The 16,881-nt window shown below is 36.5% G+C and overlaps 1 pseudogene; it reads left to right on the top strand.

The window, feature by feature from the left end:
* Nucleotides 1-547: 547 nt before the first annotated feature.
* LOC132732294 (5S ribosomal RNA) lies at nucleotides 548-666 on the top strand (annotated as a pseudogene).
* Nucleotides 667-16,881: the final 16,215 nt, after the last annotated feature.

Here is a 16,881-nt window from a genome sequence, read left to right as displayed (position 1 = left end):
TAATTGAAACATCAAATCAAGCTCGCGGAATTAAAGGCTCAGCGATTTTATTTCTCAACATCTTCTCATGTTTGGTATCTCGTTACAGTTTTTAAAGTATTGAATGAAAAAAGTAGATTCTATTGATCTTTGGAGGCAAACTGTGCCTTTAAAAAGAAAGAAAGAAAATTCTCAAACACAATTTAATTTAATGCTATCTGTACTGCACTGGCACACCGTAACAGTGATTATTCGACCGTTGTCAAGGAATCGTATGTGAGTTGGTCTATTGCTCGTGTGTACGGGTGTACATTTATGTGGAATATCTTGGTAATTACTAATGCATGGTGAGAAAAGTATGCACCGTATATATGTAAATGCGAATTTTGTCTTGGCCGGGAAATAATTCTACAAAAATAAGGGATAGTTCCATATATGAGCATAGAGGATAGTACTGTATAAATATTTGAATGTGTCCGATTTTTAAATATTTTAAACGGAAAACCGGAAGTGCATCATAGTATCAGCGAAATTCTCGTATATAAGCTGTAAATAATTACTTTCTAATGTCTACGGCCATATCGCGTTGAAAACACCGATTCTCGTCCGATCACCGAAGATGAGCAACGTCGAGCCCGGTTAGTACTTGGATGGGTGACCGCCTGGGAATATTGGGTGCAGTAGACTTTTGAATTTTTTTCTTCTTTTTCATTTTTTCCCCGTGTTGGATGAAGTTTTATGATTTTCTATCTGTCATATTACTGTATGTGAGCGATAAATGCCCGAAAAAATAGAAGAAAACAAGAAATATTCGCGGACAGAGATAATACGGGCGGGGTAGTGTGTGTATTTGTTATTTTTTGTTGTATTTTAGTTAAGTAAAAATTATTGAGTAAACATTTTTTCCAGCTAGTATAGAAACGGAACAAGCTATGTAATGTTGCGAAACTTTGACTATTTCTAGGCACGAAGTGGACGGAACGAGGCACGGGTTATGATGCAGGCACAAGCCATATTATATAATAACGTCAACGTGTACAGGAAATGACGTAAAAGACGTAACATCAGTAGCATCAGCTCTATGGTGGTCACATCGCCGCTTCCACTATAAGTGCAGCCTGACTGACATTACGAAATAAGGTAAGAAAAGGCGATTTGAATGTACTGATTATGTTTTCCGTACGTCGGATGGTAGCTCGAATTCGGAATTCAGTTTAAAAGGAGCGGGAGATTACCGTTATTGTAGCGGTCATATATTAGTTTTAAGAATACATACAGCCTATGACTGGCGATTCTTTTTACTGATGTTGGGCGTTTAGCTCGTGTTGTGAGAATTGCACACAAGGGCGGAGTACATCTGAACTGCTAACCGGGAGACTGTTGTAATTAAGTGAAATAAAATGTTTCATTTTCGGAGTTGAGGCATACTTACCTGGTACAGAAGCTACCGTAGTATCTGTTACTTTTGCAGTAAACATACTTTGAAGATGGACATCATAGTTGACTGCCCTGCTTTGATAACTGGTGTTTTTGACCACGATGTTTTAAAGCGTACTCTCAAACTTCAAAATGCCTCGGCGTATGGAAGCGCGACTATGAATGATGCGGTGGTGTGCCTGCACATTTTAGGGATCCCGCCAAATGCTGTAGAGCTGTTTTCTCGTGGCCAAGGTGATAAGGAGGCGAGTGTCGTGTTTAACTCTCCTTTCCTTAATGGAATTAATACAGATTAACTTCTAATGGTTTAACAGAAACACATTTTGTTGCTGAAGGGAAATTCACAAGTAATTAATATACGTGTACACTGGCTACCCGTTTTTACTCCCAATTCAACAGTTGAGGCTATTTTCCGACCTTTCGGGAAAGTCTTAGCTGTTGAATATGACGAGATGAAGGTTGGATCTGGGACTTTCAAGTCAGGGGTACGTCTAGTCAAAATGGAGGTGTCCGACATCGAAAGGAGTAAATTGCCTCAAATGTATGCAAATTGGCCACTACAGGTCCAACTGCTCTAACACACCTAAGGTTTTATCAGATAATTACTATAGGATTCAGAAGAGTTTTTCAGATTCGAATTAGAAGGAACAGAAAATAAAAGCGGAGGTAGAGTTACAGATTATAGAAGAAGATAGAAAAAACACGAAGAAGAAGCTAAAAAGAAGAAAGATCAAGAAATTATGGATGACAAGAACGATGATGGTGATGATGACGGTGATGATGATGATGACGATGAGATGGATGAATCAGTTGACAAAAGCAGAGGGACAAAGAGAAGCCAAGATCAGGAGGTAACAGATTCCTTTAGGAAACATTTTCCTCCGTTGAAAACCCGAAGACCGGCTTAGGCCTTGGTATCAAGCAGACCAATCGTTTCACTGTGCTTGACCTGGACTCAGAGGATACACCTTTGGTGATCGACGAGTCCGTTGTTGGGCACGGTGTGCTGGGCGGGTCACAATGACTGACTTAAATTTATACACCTTGAACATAAATGGATTACGTTCCAATGATAAAGTAAATAATCTTAAAATGTTTCTTTCTTAAAGTAATATAGATGTCCTTTGTTTACAAGAAACTCATGTTGATAATTTTAATTTATCCAAATCTATCGAAAAAAGTTAAACTTAGAGAATAAAATTCTATGGAGTTTTGTTCAAAAGCAACAGATGTGGTGTTGCTATTATTTTTATGAATGCCGATATGAAACTTTATAGTTATCAAGCAGATTTTGACGACAGATTTATCCATGCTGACTGCCAACTAAATGATAATAAATTTCGTATTTGTAATATTTATGCACCTGTTTTAGATACAGAACGTAATGAATTTTTCGAAACTATTTTATTTTTCCAAATTTTGTCACTTCTTACAACTTATTGCTTTAAGAGGATTATAATTTTGTTTTCGATGCAAATGTTAATCTTGAACGTGGCACTTCTGGTTCTAAATTATTTTCTCAAATCACTAGTAAATTCAAACTTATAGATTATTTTCGTTTTATTAATCCTAAAAAGAGATCAGTCACTTGGTGTTACAACAATAAAAATAATCTAATAGGTTTTAGACCAGATCGAATTTATATACCCCGTAATTTAAAAGACTTAATATTAACGTGTGACATTTTACCTTGTTATTTTTCTGATCATGATTGTGTATTACTTAAACTTAAAATGAAACAATAACTTTTGGCAAATCATATTGGAAATTAAATAACAGTATTTTAGATGATGAAACTTTTATATAGAATTTCGAATTTTATTGGCAAATTATTTCAAGAACTGAATGTTATACTTTAGAGTGGTGGGATAAAATGAAATTATTAATTAAAGATTTTTGTATAGATTATAGTAAAAGTAAAGATAAAGAAACATTTTCAGAAATAAATAAACTTAGATCTCAATATCAAAACACAACTGATTTACACGGAAAAGAAGAGATTTTATCTAAACTTAAACTTTTAGAAAATAGATATTCAAAAGGTCAAATTATTAGAAGTAAAACACAGTTAATTGATAGCAATGAAAATCCATCTAAATAATTTTGTAATTTTGAACATTTAAAAGGTTCTGACAAAACGATTAATGAAATTAATGATAATGACGAAATTAAAAGTTCATCATTAGATATTTTAGAAAGTTTTAAGAATTTTTACAAAGAATTTATACACTGAAGAACCAGTTAATTCTAAATTATCCTCCAATTTTTTTAAACAATTTGCCACAAAATAGATAAATACAGAATCCCTAAAGAAAGCCCAACACGGCAAAATTGAAAATGTTGCAGGCTCGGTTTGATTGAGCCTGTTCATGGACGGTAATGAAAAGTGCAAGTTACCGTCCACGCCCCCTAGCACCGGCTTAAGCAGAATTCAACATAATGATGTTATATTTTCGATCCTTGAAGATCGTTCAGCACGACATTATTGTTGTGCTTGTGGTATTTTTAGTTTCAACTTTTTGGCACTTTCTAGTTGGGTGGTTCCAATATTCCTACTTGAATAATGTTGAATCACCCTTAGGATATGTTGCCTGCTTTTTAAATTTGTCTTTTGACGTCTTATCTGTGATACGCAGGCTTCATAACCTCAGATCCCCTTTCAAAATTCCATTTTATTTAGTTCCGCCCATTGTTTTCTCGTTTAGGGCACACGCATTTTTTTACTTGGGGACCATATGCCGCTTTTCATGGAATGGCACTACCGTGTCACATTGAAGGTTCCATGATAACCGCCATATGAACACATCTGCGGATGTTTCAAAATTCTAAATTTTACCAGTTCATGTTAAATGTTGAATTCTGCTTAAGCCGGTGCTAGGGGGCGTGGACGGTAACTTGCACTTTCCAGTACCGTCCATGAACAGGCTCAATCAAACCGAGCCTGCAACATTTTCAATTTTGCCGTGTTGGGCTTTCTTTAGGGATTCTGTATTTATCTATTTAAACATGAAATAGTAAAATTTTGAATATAGAAACATCCGCAGATGTGTTCATACGGCGGTATGATTCACAAGTCAGAACTATAGATAACTCTGTACTTAGCAAACCTATAGGAAATTCTGAAATTTTAAATACTTTAAAAAAAAATGGACTATACAAAATATCCAGGATCTGATGGCCTCTCGTCGTTATTATACATAAAAGTTTTTTCATTTGATTGTTACTATTTTACTCAAATGTTTTCAGCTTTGTGACAGGAAAAGAATCGACAACACGTGAGGAATGAGCTGGAAATGAATGAAGAGCATGATGAGTGTGAGGATGTTGATGATGACGATGATGGTGATTATGATGACAACGATGAGATGGAATTCGCCGATACTAGCAGCGGGACAAAGAAGAGACAAGACAACAAGGTATCTGACTCTTTCAGGAAACACTTTCCTCCTTTAAAGACGCGAAGACCGACTTATGCCCCTCCTAGTATTAAGATAACCATTCTATACTCCGTGCTTGACCTTGACTCGGAGGATCCATAAAAAGTTGCCCCGTACTTCACTTCAGTGTTGTTATATTTTCTGGTCCTTCGGGATCATTGATGCCAACACTATAAAGTGTTGAGAATTGAGTACCGCTCAAGCCGGTGCTAGGGGGCGTGAGGGATGTTGCACTTATTCATTATCCCTCATGTACAGACCCAATCAAACCGAGTCTGCAATTCTTATGTTATTTTGTTCTGATTAATGCTTCCGAGGGATCACTTTGTTTCTAGAATTTTGAAGATCGATGAGTCTGTGTTGAGCACGCTGTGCATGGTGGGTCAGGTGACGGTGAACACATCTGCGGATGTTTCTAAATTCTAAATTTTACCATTTCATGTTTAAATGTTGAATTCTGCTTAAGCCGGTGCTGGGGGCGTGGACGGTAACTTGCACTTTCCAGTACCGTCCATGAACAGGCTCAATCAACCCGAGCCTGCAACATTTTCAATTTTGCCGTGTTGGGCTTTCTTTAGGGATTCTGTATTTATCTATTTTAGTGTCTCCGCGGATAAGTAATGATCCTTATGTATTTTCCTTTCGTACTCTCATTCATAATAGACTTCGATTTTCACATCTTCAACTATGTTGTTATATTATTATGCTATTTACATGTTGAATGTTGCTTTAGCCGCGCAAAGAGGGATGGACGGTAGTTCGCACTATACAGTGCCGTCCATGAATAGGCTAAATCAGAGCGTGCATATTTTCATTTTTTCTGTTTCGGACTTTCTTTAGGGATTCGTATTTTCGCCATTTGACCCAATGTGTTCGTTGGCCGTTAAACCAAACATATTTATATCCCTGTATATATTGACGCGAACGCACAATTGCTTCCTTTTTACTCACATCTTTTAGTGCAAATCTCAGGCTTCAGTTACACCTTAATGCAATATTATAAATTGACTAACTGCTTAGCAGTATGATCAAGTTTAAGTGCCTTATGCTTTGTGAGTCTTCAAATCAATCAATTTTATTATATTTCCTTGTCGGTTACTATTATTTCCTATTGATTATGTTCGTGCTCTGCGTTAGGCCCTTACCGCTGATATTTGTGACAGGTACATTCAGTGAATAAAATAGATAAATACAGAATCCCTAAAGAAAGCCAAACACGACAAAATTGAAAATGTTGCAGGCTCGGTTTGACTGAGCCTGTTCATGGACGGTACTTGAAAGTGCAAGCTACCGCCCACGCCCCCTAAATACCACCTTTCCTTGATTACCAAAGTTTAAGAAAGAGAATATGATAAACAAGATCAACAAGGAAAGGCGGCGTTCAATGAACGCAACCCCCATATGACCCGGCAACAAGAACCAAAGGCAAGGAGCCCAGGCGGACCCCAAACAAAAACAGGACAGAGCACGGACAGGTTTATCATTAATGCCCCGGTCACATATTCACGGATAATGCCACGGAAGAGCTACGGTCTAATCGTTCACGGATTACTACGGAAATGTGAAATTTCGTAGTCCGCTACGGTTCCAGTACGGACACACAACGGTATGAGTACGGAGTCTGACGGATTTACCACCAAAAGCCCCCGGAGAGACACGGATTGTTACGGACCGACACGGTTTGATACGGAGCGACACGAATCAGGACGGACGCACTACGGATACACTACGGTCTGCTACGGTATAAGCACGGGTTAGTACGAATAAGTACGGTCTGATACGGAGAAGAACGTATTGATACGGAGAAGAACGAATTGCCACGGATCTATACGGACCTAATACATCCGTCCACAACCTCTTGCTTGCTCATTTTTAAAATGCCTCGAAAGAAAAGAACATGCAGAGTTCAATGATTTTGGCGGAGAGGACTCGGCCTAATCGCGTCCGACCCCTGAGACACATCAGGTCCGATTAAAGTGAATTTCTTGAAGGACGCTGGATCCTCAACAAGTTGCATGAGAGCCTCATACTAAACTTGAAGCGGTCTTCGTAAAAGCCCATCTCTAGTCCACCATCTCGTCTGTCTTCTCTTACCTGATTAGATATGGACTAGTAATCATTAATGAAAAATGTTGATCAATACTGCTTCTCTTTTAATTTTAAGATTTGCTGTTCATCTTACAATTACATTAATTATCGTGATGTTTATGTTTTAAAAATATGTAAAAAGCTTGTTAATTAATCTTATTATCACTCAAGGGCCAGCCTCCGAGGCTTATGAGACACTTCGTTTTATGTACATATTTACTCCAATTTCACGATCCAATGTTTGTAAAATATGTAACATTAATGTAATTCTATTACTTATGAATTGTAGTACGATATTAATATAAATTTACTTCTATGTATGTCATCAAGCAGCTCGACCACTGCCTCCGCATTCTGAGCCATTTCAATATAAAGTTGCAGCCAGTAAATGGCAATTATCATTTATTAAATGTTTCCGCAAATATGTCTGTTTTTAACAAGAGGGTAGTATTTATACCCTTATGGTGGCATATTTCTGCCACCAGATAACCATATAACTAACTAGTTAATTAAGAGGTTAACTAGTTACGTAACTAGTTAACCTCTTAATTAACTAGTTAGTTATCAGGTTAACTAGTTACGTAACTAGTTAATCTCTTAATTAACTAGTTATTTATCAGGTTAACTAGTTACGTAACTAGTTAACCTCTTAATTAACTAGTTAATTATCAGGTTAACTAGTTACGTAACTAGTTAATCTCTTAATTAACTAGTTATTTATCATGTTAACTAGTTACGTATCTAGTAAACATCTTCATTAACTAGTTAGATATCAGGTTAACTAGTTACGTAACTAGTTAACCTCTTAATTAACTAGTTAGTTTTCAGGTTAACTAGTTACGTAACTAGTTAACCTCTTAATTAACTAGTTAGTTATCAGGTTATCTGATGGCAGAAATATGCCACCATATACCCTTGAAAAAGTACATGATACTTAATTCATCCGTACTAAACAGTGGTGGACCGTACCATTCCGTACCGTTTCGTGTTGCAACGCAATAAACCGTATAAGACCGTGCTAATTCTTGCCTCTCCGTAGTACAACGTATTACGATCGTGGCTTTCCGTGAAAATGCCGTATTAATCCGTATTAAAACCGTAGCTTATACGTAGGGTAACCGTACAAATACGTAGTTCTCCGTACAAAACCGTGGAAATCCTTGACAAGTTGGTGGACTACGAATCAGTACGGACTAGTACGGTTTAGTACGGTTTTCGTACGGACCAGTGCGGATTAATACGGACTAGTAGGGATACGCTACTGTTGATTTTTCCGTAGCAAATTTTTGTGCATGTTCAAAAATTGTCAAGGATCGCTACGGATATACAAGGACTACTACGATTGATTACGGTTACAATACGGAGAGCTACTGACCAGTACGGGTAGCTACGGACGATGCCGGAATTAATCCGTGGCTCTTCCGTGGGCGTATTCCGTGAATATGTGACCGGGGTATAAATGACAAGTAAAAAATTGCTGGGAAATGCAGCAATATGATTGTCACGGCGAAAAAAAAAAACCCAACCCCCCACACAAAAAAAAAACAACAACAAAAAACAGTTAAATATATTGATAAGGTATCTCCAAATAGCATTGTGTTGAATTGACATGTTAACTTGTTCAGAAGGTTTTAAAATATCATAATGTTACTTGTTACAAAAGCCATGTTTATGTAGTAGAGCAGAATAATTATCATTCTTGTGCACTGCATACCTCTTGAGTGAGATTTATCCACCTATGAAGGTTCATGTTGATATCTCAAAGGCTTTTGTAGTTATGCTCTGGACAAAATTAAGTATGAAAAATAACAAAGGGCAATAACTGAAAAATAATGCACGGTAGGTTAAATGTCTTGTGTGCTGCACTCCTCCTCAATGAGATCTATCCACCTAATAAGTTTCAAGTTGATACCTCTAACACCTTTTTGAGATAAGCTCCGGACAAAAAGTATGAAAAATAACAAATGGCAATAACTAACAAAATATAAAGGGTATCATTCTTGCGCAACCCATTCCTCCCCAATAAGATCTACCCACGTATAAAGTTTCATGTTGACATTTCAAAGACTTTCAGAGATATGCTCCACTCAGGTGAAAAAGATAGTATGGAAAATAACAAAGGGCAATAACTCAAAAATTATGAAGGGTGGAGTTATCACTCTTTTGCACTGCATACCTCCTGAGTAAGATCTATCCACCTATGAAGTTTCATGTTGATATCTCAAATGCTTTTGTAGTTATACCCTTGACAAAAATAAAGTATGAAAAATAACAAAGTGCAATAACTGAAAAAACAATGGACGGTAGGTTATCATTCTAGTGTGCTGCAATGCTCCCCAATAAGATCTATCCACCTATGAAGTTTCAAGATGTTACCTCTAACACTTTTTTTTTTAGATAAGCTCCGGACAAAAAGTTTGAAAAATAACAAATGGCAATAACTCAAACATTATAAAGGATAGAGTTATCATTCTTTCGCACAACATTCCTCCTCAAAAAGATCTATCCACGTATGAAGTTTCATGTTGACATTTCAAAATAGAGAAAAACAGAATCCCTAAAGAAAGTCCAACACAACAAAATTGAAAATGTTGCAGGCTCGGTTTGATTGAGCCTGTTCATGGACGGTACTGGAAAGTGCAAGTTACCGTCCACGCCCCCTAGCACCGGCTTAAGCAGAATTCAACATTTAACACGAAAATGGTAAAAATTTGAATTTAGAAACATCCGCAGATGTGTTCATACGGCGGTTATCATGGAACCTTCAATGTGACACAGGAGTGCCATTCCATGAAAAGCGGCGTATGGTCCCCAAGTAAAAGAATGTTTTTGCCCTAAACGAGAAAACAATGGGCGGAACTAAATAAAATGGAATTTAGAGAGGGGATCTGAGGTTATGAAGCCTGCATATCACAGATAGGACGTCAAAAGACAAATTTAAAAAAGCAGGCAACCTATCCTAAGGGTGATTATACAGTATTCAAGTAGGAATACTGGAACCACCCAAGTTGAAAATGGCCGAAAAGAAGAAATTAAAAGTACCACATAACATGCATACACAACAATAATGTCGTGCTGAACGATCTTCAAGGATCGAAAATATAACATCATTGATTAAATGTACGGGGAGACTTTTTACAGCCGCCACACGGCACAAATAACACGGATGTGACAATAAAATAGAGAAAAACAGAATCCCTAAAGAAAGTCCAACACAACAAAATTGAAAATGTTGCAGGCTCGGTTTGATTGAGCCTGTTCATGGACGGTACTGGAAAGTGCAAGTTACCGTCCACGCCCCCTAGCACCGGCTTTTTCAAAGATATGCTCCACTCAGGTGAAAAAATTAGTATGAAAAATAACAAAGGGCAATAACTAAAAATTATGAAGGGTAGAGTTATCACTCCTTTGCACTGCATACCTCCTGAGTGAGATCTATCCACCTTTGAAGGTTCATGTACATATCTCAAAGGCTTTTGTAGTTACACGCTGGACAAAATTAAGTATGAAAAATAACAAAGGGCAATAACTGAAAAATAATGCACGGTTAGTTATCATTCTAGTGTGCTGCACTTCTCATCAAAAAGAGCTATCCACCTATGAAGTTTCAAGTTGTTACCTCTAACACTTTTTTAGATATTCTCCGCACAAAAAGTATGAAAATAACAAATGACAATAACTCAAAAATTATAAAGGGTAGAGTTATCATTCTTTCGCACAACATTCATCCTCAAAAAGATCTATGTACCTATGAAGATTACATTGACATCTTAAAGTTTTTTTTAGTTAATTAATGCTCCACTCAGGTGAAAAATTAAGCATGAAAATTAACAAAGCAATAACTCAAAATTTAGGAATGGTAGAGTTATCACATTGCACACCTCCTGAGAGAGATCTATCCACCTATGAAGTTTCATGTTGATATTTCAAAGGCTTTTCGAGTTATGCTGTGGACAAAAGTTGAGTTTGAAGAATAACAAAGGGCAATAATGAAAAAAATATGCAGCGTAGAGTTATCATTCTTGTGCACTGCACTTTTCCTAAATATGATTTATCCACCAATGAAGTTTCAAGTTTATACCTCCACCTATGAAGTTTCAAACTGATACTTTTTGAGATATGCTCCGGACAAAAATGTAGAGGGGCGGGCAGAAGGACGGATGGAGACTAATTCTATATCCCCCACCGTCTTTTCGGCGGGGGTTAATAAAACATTTTCTTGCTCATATCTAAAGGAAACTCAGAATTTTGCTCACAATAACACCGTAGGGAACGTGTTACAGTATCGCGTTTTCCGGTTACAGTATAGAATTTTCAAGATGGAGGATTATCTATGAGAAGAGAGGTAGGTGTTTTTTATTCAGGTCCATACTACAAGTAGTTTAGTTTCTAAAAGATGTTTTTGTGCTTTGCTTGTAAGGAACAGAATCCGGTATCTAGTCATATATTTCTTCAGACTCTGCACCGCAGATTAATCGCTATATTGTCTCATAAATATGCAGATTTGACAGTTTGAAAATTTGAATCGAGAGACCAACGCATTTTTCTCCAATTTCGACATTATGTATGCATGCCTAGAAAAAGTAAATCTGCAAAACGTTACTCCTTTATGTTAGGAAACGTTTATAAAAGTAAATGACCAGTTGAACCTATTTTCCTGTTCGTTAAATGCGTTTTAAAAAAATAAACAATGTTACAGTATAGAGCGAGGTGATTTATGCAGGGTTACAGCATAGACCTAGCGACTTTGATCCGATTTTGTTACAGTTTATACCCAGATTTCGGTTACAGTTTAGACTTCGATATTTTCTATTTATACTAGGTAAAATGTATGAATGTTACATAGACTTTTAAATCTCTGTGAGCTTATTGGCCCGATGGCTATTCGTCCGTCTGTCTTACACATGTGTGTGCAATCTCATCCGCTTAGTAACTACATGACTAAATGTGATGAAATGTACATGCTTTTCTACCAATTAAGTTGTCCAAATGGTTTCGGTTGCAATCGGGGATACGAAAACCCAAAACATAGATTTTGAAAAAAGGCAAGGTTTAAAGACCCTTTTCATCTCGAACCAAAAGCATTCAAATAAAATCATGCTTCTTTGTTCAAGTTACGATTATTTTGTCATAATTAAATTAAAAGTCGTTTTTTTATTTCAGACATCCTGTATAGCAGTTTTCATGTTTCTGAAAAAGAAAATAATATTGAAAGTTATAGAGTATAAATTAAGGTCAGACAATTACACTATTTTCTCTAGTGAGCCTGATGGACGTACATAATAGTATAGTCGCAGAGTCGGGATAAGCTAGGCCGTCGACTTCAAATCATCTTTCATTTACTGCTGTAGTTGAAATCCAATCATGACTTTGGATTCTTGTATGTGGGGAATCTGACAAGCTAATTTACGGAAGGTCGGTGGTTCTAGTCCGGTGCCCGCTCGTGTTTGAAATGTTTCACAAAGGGAATCTGGGGTCTTTCTTTACACTAAAGCAGGAATGTTTTCACATGACCTCAGTGTCGTTGAAAGAAACTTAAAATCCAAGAGAGCCAAAAGTAACAAACCCTTTAAAATACTTACAAGATGCATTATGGTATTTAAAATAAAATTTAAGATTGCAGTATTGCTCACTTAAATACTGTGTTATCATTCTTAGGGTATTGCCTGCTTGTTAATTGTGTCTTTTGACAGCTTATCTATGGTATGAAGGCTTCATAACCACCGATCCCCTCTCAAAATTTCATTTTATTTAGTTTCACTTATTGTATTCTCGTTTAGGGCACCCGCAAATTTTAACCTGTGGGTAATATGCCGCTTTTCATAGAATGGCAATAATATGTCACATTGAAGGTTCCATGATAACCGCCATATGAACACATCCACAGATGTTAAAAAATCTAAAGTGTACCAGTTCATGTTTAATGTGAATTCTTCTGTAGCCGGTGCTAGGAGGCGTGTACGGTAGCAGTGTACCATTATCGTCCATGAACAGGTTTAATCAAACTGAGCCTGCAACATTTTAAGGTTTTCCATGTTGGACTTTTGTTAAGGATTCTTTTTTCTCTATTTTATTACTAATAGGCATTATTATAATGTGTAACGAAATCAAGCAATAATGTTTCTTCTCTCAATACAATTCGATAAAAGTTACTGTTGTTGTCGTGAAAACAGTCCTTACTTAGGACATTACTTATTCTGCAAAAAGTCTCAATCTGAAACTTAAAGTAAGAAAAATAGCAAACTATAACTTTTCTGCTGAAGAAAAAAAGTAATACAACATTTCAAGAATGTATTAAATAGAAAGGTGTGAGTTATTTCATAACAATAATGGATACACGAACTTTGTTTGAAATTTGGCAAGTATCTAAACTGTAACTGAAATCTGGGTATAAACTGTAACAAAATTGGATCAAAGTCGCTAGGTTTATGCTGTAACCCTTCAAAATTAATTAACCTCGCTCTATACTGTAACATTGTTTATTTTTTCAAACGCATTTTACCAACAGGAAAAATAGGTTCAACTGGTCATTTACTTGTATAAACGTTTCTTAACCCAAAGGACTAACGTTTTGTAGATTTACTTTATCCAGGCATGCTTAAATAATGTCGGAATGGGAGAAAAATGCGTTGGTCTCTCGATTCAAAATTTTAAACTGTCAAATCTGCACATTTCTGAGACAATATAGAGATAAATCTGCGGTTTAGGGTCTGAAGAAATATATGACTAGATACCGGATTCTGTTCCTTACAAGCAAAGCACAAAAGCAACTTTTAGAAACTAAACTACTAGTAGTATGGACCCGAATAAAAATCACCTACCTCTCTTCTCATAAATAATCCTCCATCTTGAAAATTCTATACTGTAACCGAAAAACGCGATACTGTAACACGTTCCCTACGGTGAATAACGAGACATGAATTCTGAATAAAGTTTGATGTTGTGGTAAAAACTGATTTAACCTTTAACCTCATATATACGCGAAACAACGCGGAGCCCCTCTCATCGCCAAGAAAATTTTGGGCTTGTGAGAGGCTAAAAATGACCCCAGGTCGATCATAAGGTAACGTGTAACCAATGCTGAAAAGCCTTTAACTCTATCTCAATCCCTTGAGAAGTTGCAGCACTTTGAAATAAATTTTGATGGAAAAAAACGAGGCAAAATAGTGATTTTTGGCAATTTTGAGATGTCCCCTCGTTGCCATGGTAACGGGAAATTTAAGACTGAGCATGTCGTTGCAAAGGCAATGGTCCAGTCAACATTTGTGCCAAGTTTGATTAGTATTGAAGCATTTTTCATAGTTTCATAGCAGTTTGAACTTGTAACAGGAGGCTTTTCAGTGAAAACGGCCATTTTTCACAATATGCTCATGGGGGAAAGGGTTAAGGACCAAATTAAGTTATTTTACAACCTGGTATGGTGAATGTTTATTGTGAAACGCGTATAGAAAAACCAAGTCTCATTTTAGAGAATTGCGCAAGAAAAATGAAATTATTTAAAAAAAAAGATAATTTAAGTTCTTAATTGCAAATATAGAAACTAAGGAATGTAATGTTCATGGACATTTTACACGTGAAAAGATTCACTCTGAGAGAGACATAGATCCGACATGAGAACACATTAGTCAAAATATGTCGTCCCTTCGTGTGTTCGCATTCGCATTTTGAGGCGAAGACGCGAAAATATACGGATGGCGTAAATCAGCCACCATACATAATCCATTCTCAAGCATGTCGAAAGGATGTCCGGAAATGTGTTAATATAAAACGCTGATATTTCGTGTGTTGATACAAATACTGTTTAGATTCTATATGGTTTTGAAAAAAAAACTGTTTCTATGTAACTTTTCACAGAAATGGGCTGTACAATGATTGCGTAAAAACAATAAAATGTCGGCTGTAGAAATCGAAAGGCATTTTGTCACGTGACTTTTGCCCATGCTACCGAAAACTACCCATCACAATATCAAGGCGTTGAGACGCCGTGAAATAAATAATTTGTAACTGATTAGGAATTCAAAGAAAAGAATAATAGGCCCACAAAGGGGAAGGGGGTTAATCAAAGAAATAAAAACTAGAGGCAATGGGGAATATACTTACCGTAGACGAGAAAACAACAAGGGACACAAGCAAAAGTGTCACCAAAACAGTATGAAAAACATAGACATACATCTGAGGAACACAGTGGGGCGCTGCCTTGGAACGGTCAGCAGCATAATAATGACTGCTGGGGAGTTTAAACCGGCAAACCTCGCTCTTAGCCCCACCATGTTCCTATAAACGAGACAGTGCAAATAAAATGAATCCCCGCCAAGTGAAATTCTAACAGTTGTTATGGTTACAAAAGGTTAAATAAGTAAAACACTAAAATGATCATGTAGAAACATATAAAAGTAAACCCAATGACCATAACAAAAGTACTCAATGTCCTAAAGGAAGACAGAGCAACAAGAAAATCACCTACAAGGGCCCGACGAAGCAAGGCAGAAGACGAACATTAAGACAATTCAGTCCCAAAGGGCTTTACGAACTATCCATCATAGAGTCTCCCACTTGGTCCGTCAGATGCAATCAAAAGAGGAAAGCGTAGTGTCCAACTGTAAAAGGGTTGAACACTAAACATGCAGTATGTCTTAAAATAATAGGGTCATAACATCTTTTAATAAAACGTTTAATGATTTTAGTAAAAACAGCAGAAAAATTACCATGACCCAAAATCTTACGAAGTTTGTAAATCACATCGCCATAAAAACCAGGCTGGCTAATCCCTTGTCGCAGAAGAGTTTTTAAATCACTATTGAATTTAGAAATTAAATCAAAGTTACGATTGTAAAATTTAGTAAAATATTTCCGTAATTTATGATAGCGGTAGCCCTGTTTTAGAAGCTTGCTGGTAATAAAAATATTCCGCTCGTTGAAATCCTTTACGTTGCTACAAGCTCTAGCGAATCTAATTAACTGAGAAACATAAACCCCGTAAGATGTTGCATGGGGTATGTCTCCATCTAAATGTGGATAATTAACTATACAAAAGTCAAAGTCATCTCTTTTATCATAGATTTTTGTGTGAATAGAATTGTTGTTGATAGTAATATGAAGATCTGGTTTACGGCGTTACACAGTTAAATAGATAAATGTAGAATCCCTAAAGATTTACGAGTTTTACGGCGCAACAACACATAAGACAAAGCAATACTGGGGTCAAAGCAATATAGGTATGGTCGAAAGTTTGAATTAGAGATTCGATAAACATCAAATATGGTAAACAAGATCAACAAGGAAAGGCGGCGTTCAATAAAAGTAAACCCCATATGACCCAGCAACAAGAACTAGTGGCAAGGAGCCAAGGCGGGCCCCAAACAAAAACAGGACAGGGCAAAAGTCTGCATGGACAGTTTAATCACTAAATAATAAAGGACATGGTCAATCTAATGATAATGTTGGACATTCCTTCTACTAAGGCTTTGCAAAAGGGGAAGACGCTCGTGATGTGGGTCTTTTTGTGCTGAAAGAGACGGATGATGTTGAAGGTTGGGAGCAAACCTTTTAATGTACTAAAAGAACATGAAGATTTCATACATATTTATACGGACGGTTCAAAGAAATGTTGCAAAGTAGGTGCGGCTGTGTATAGAAATAATTTTACATCTAGTATGAGGTTACCAGATAATGCATCAATTTTTACTGCTGAAGAAAAAGCTATAGATTTAGCATTGTCATACATAGAACAGCATGCCCATGACAAATTTGTGATATTTTCTGACTCGATTTCTGTTTTAATATCCATTAAAAATAAAAAATCTGACAATATCGTGATAAAGAAACTTCTTTTACGATTTCATGATATACTTAAAATAAAATCTGTTAAATTATATTGGATTCCAAGTCATGTAGGTATACGAGGAAATGAAAAAGTAGATGCTTTAGCTAAACAATCATT

This window comes from Ruditapes philippinarum, unplaced genomic scaffold (assembly GCF_026571515.1).
Source record: "Ruditapes philippinarum isolate M1 unplaced genomic scaffold, ASM2657151v2 ctg7280_1_1_1_1, whole genome shotgun sequence".
Classification (NCBI taxonomy): domain Eukaryota; kingdom Metazoa; phylum Mollusca; class Bivalvia; order Venerida; family Veneridae; genus Ruditapes; species Ruditapes philippinarum.
The sequence above is the reverse complement of the archived record's forward strand: the minus strand, read 5'-3'. Positions and strand labels throughout refer to the sequence as shown.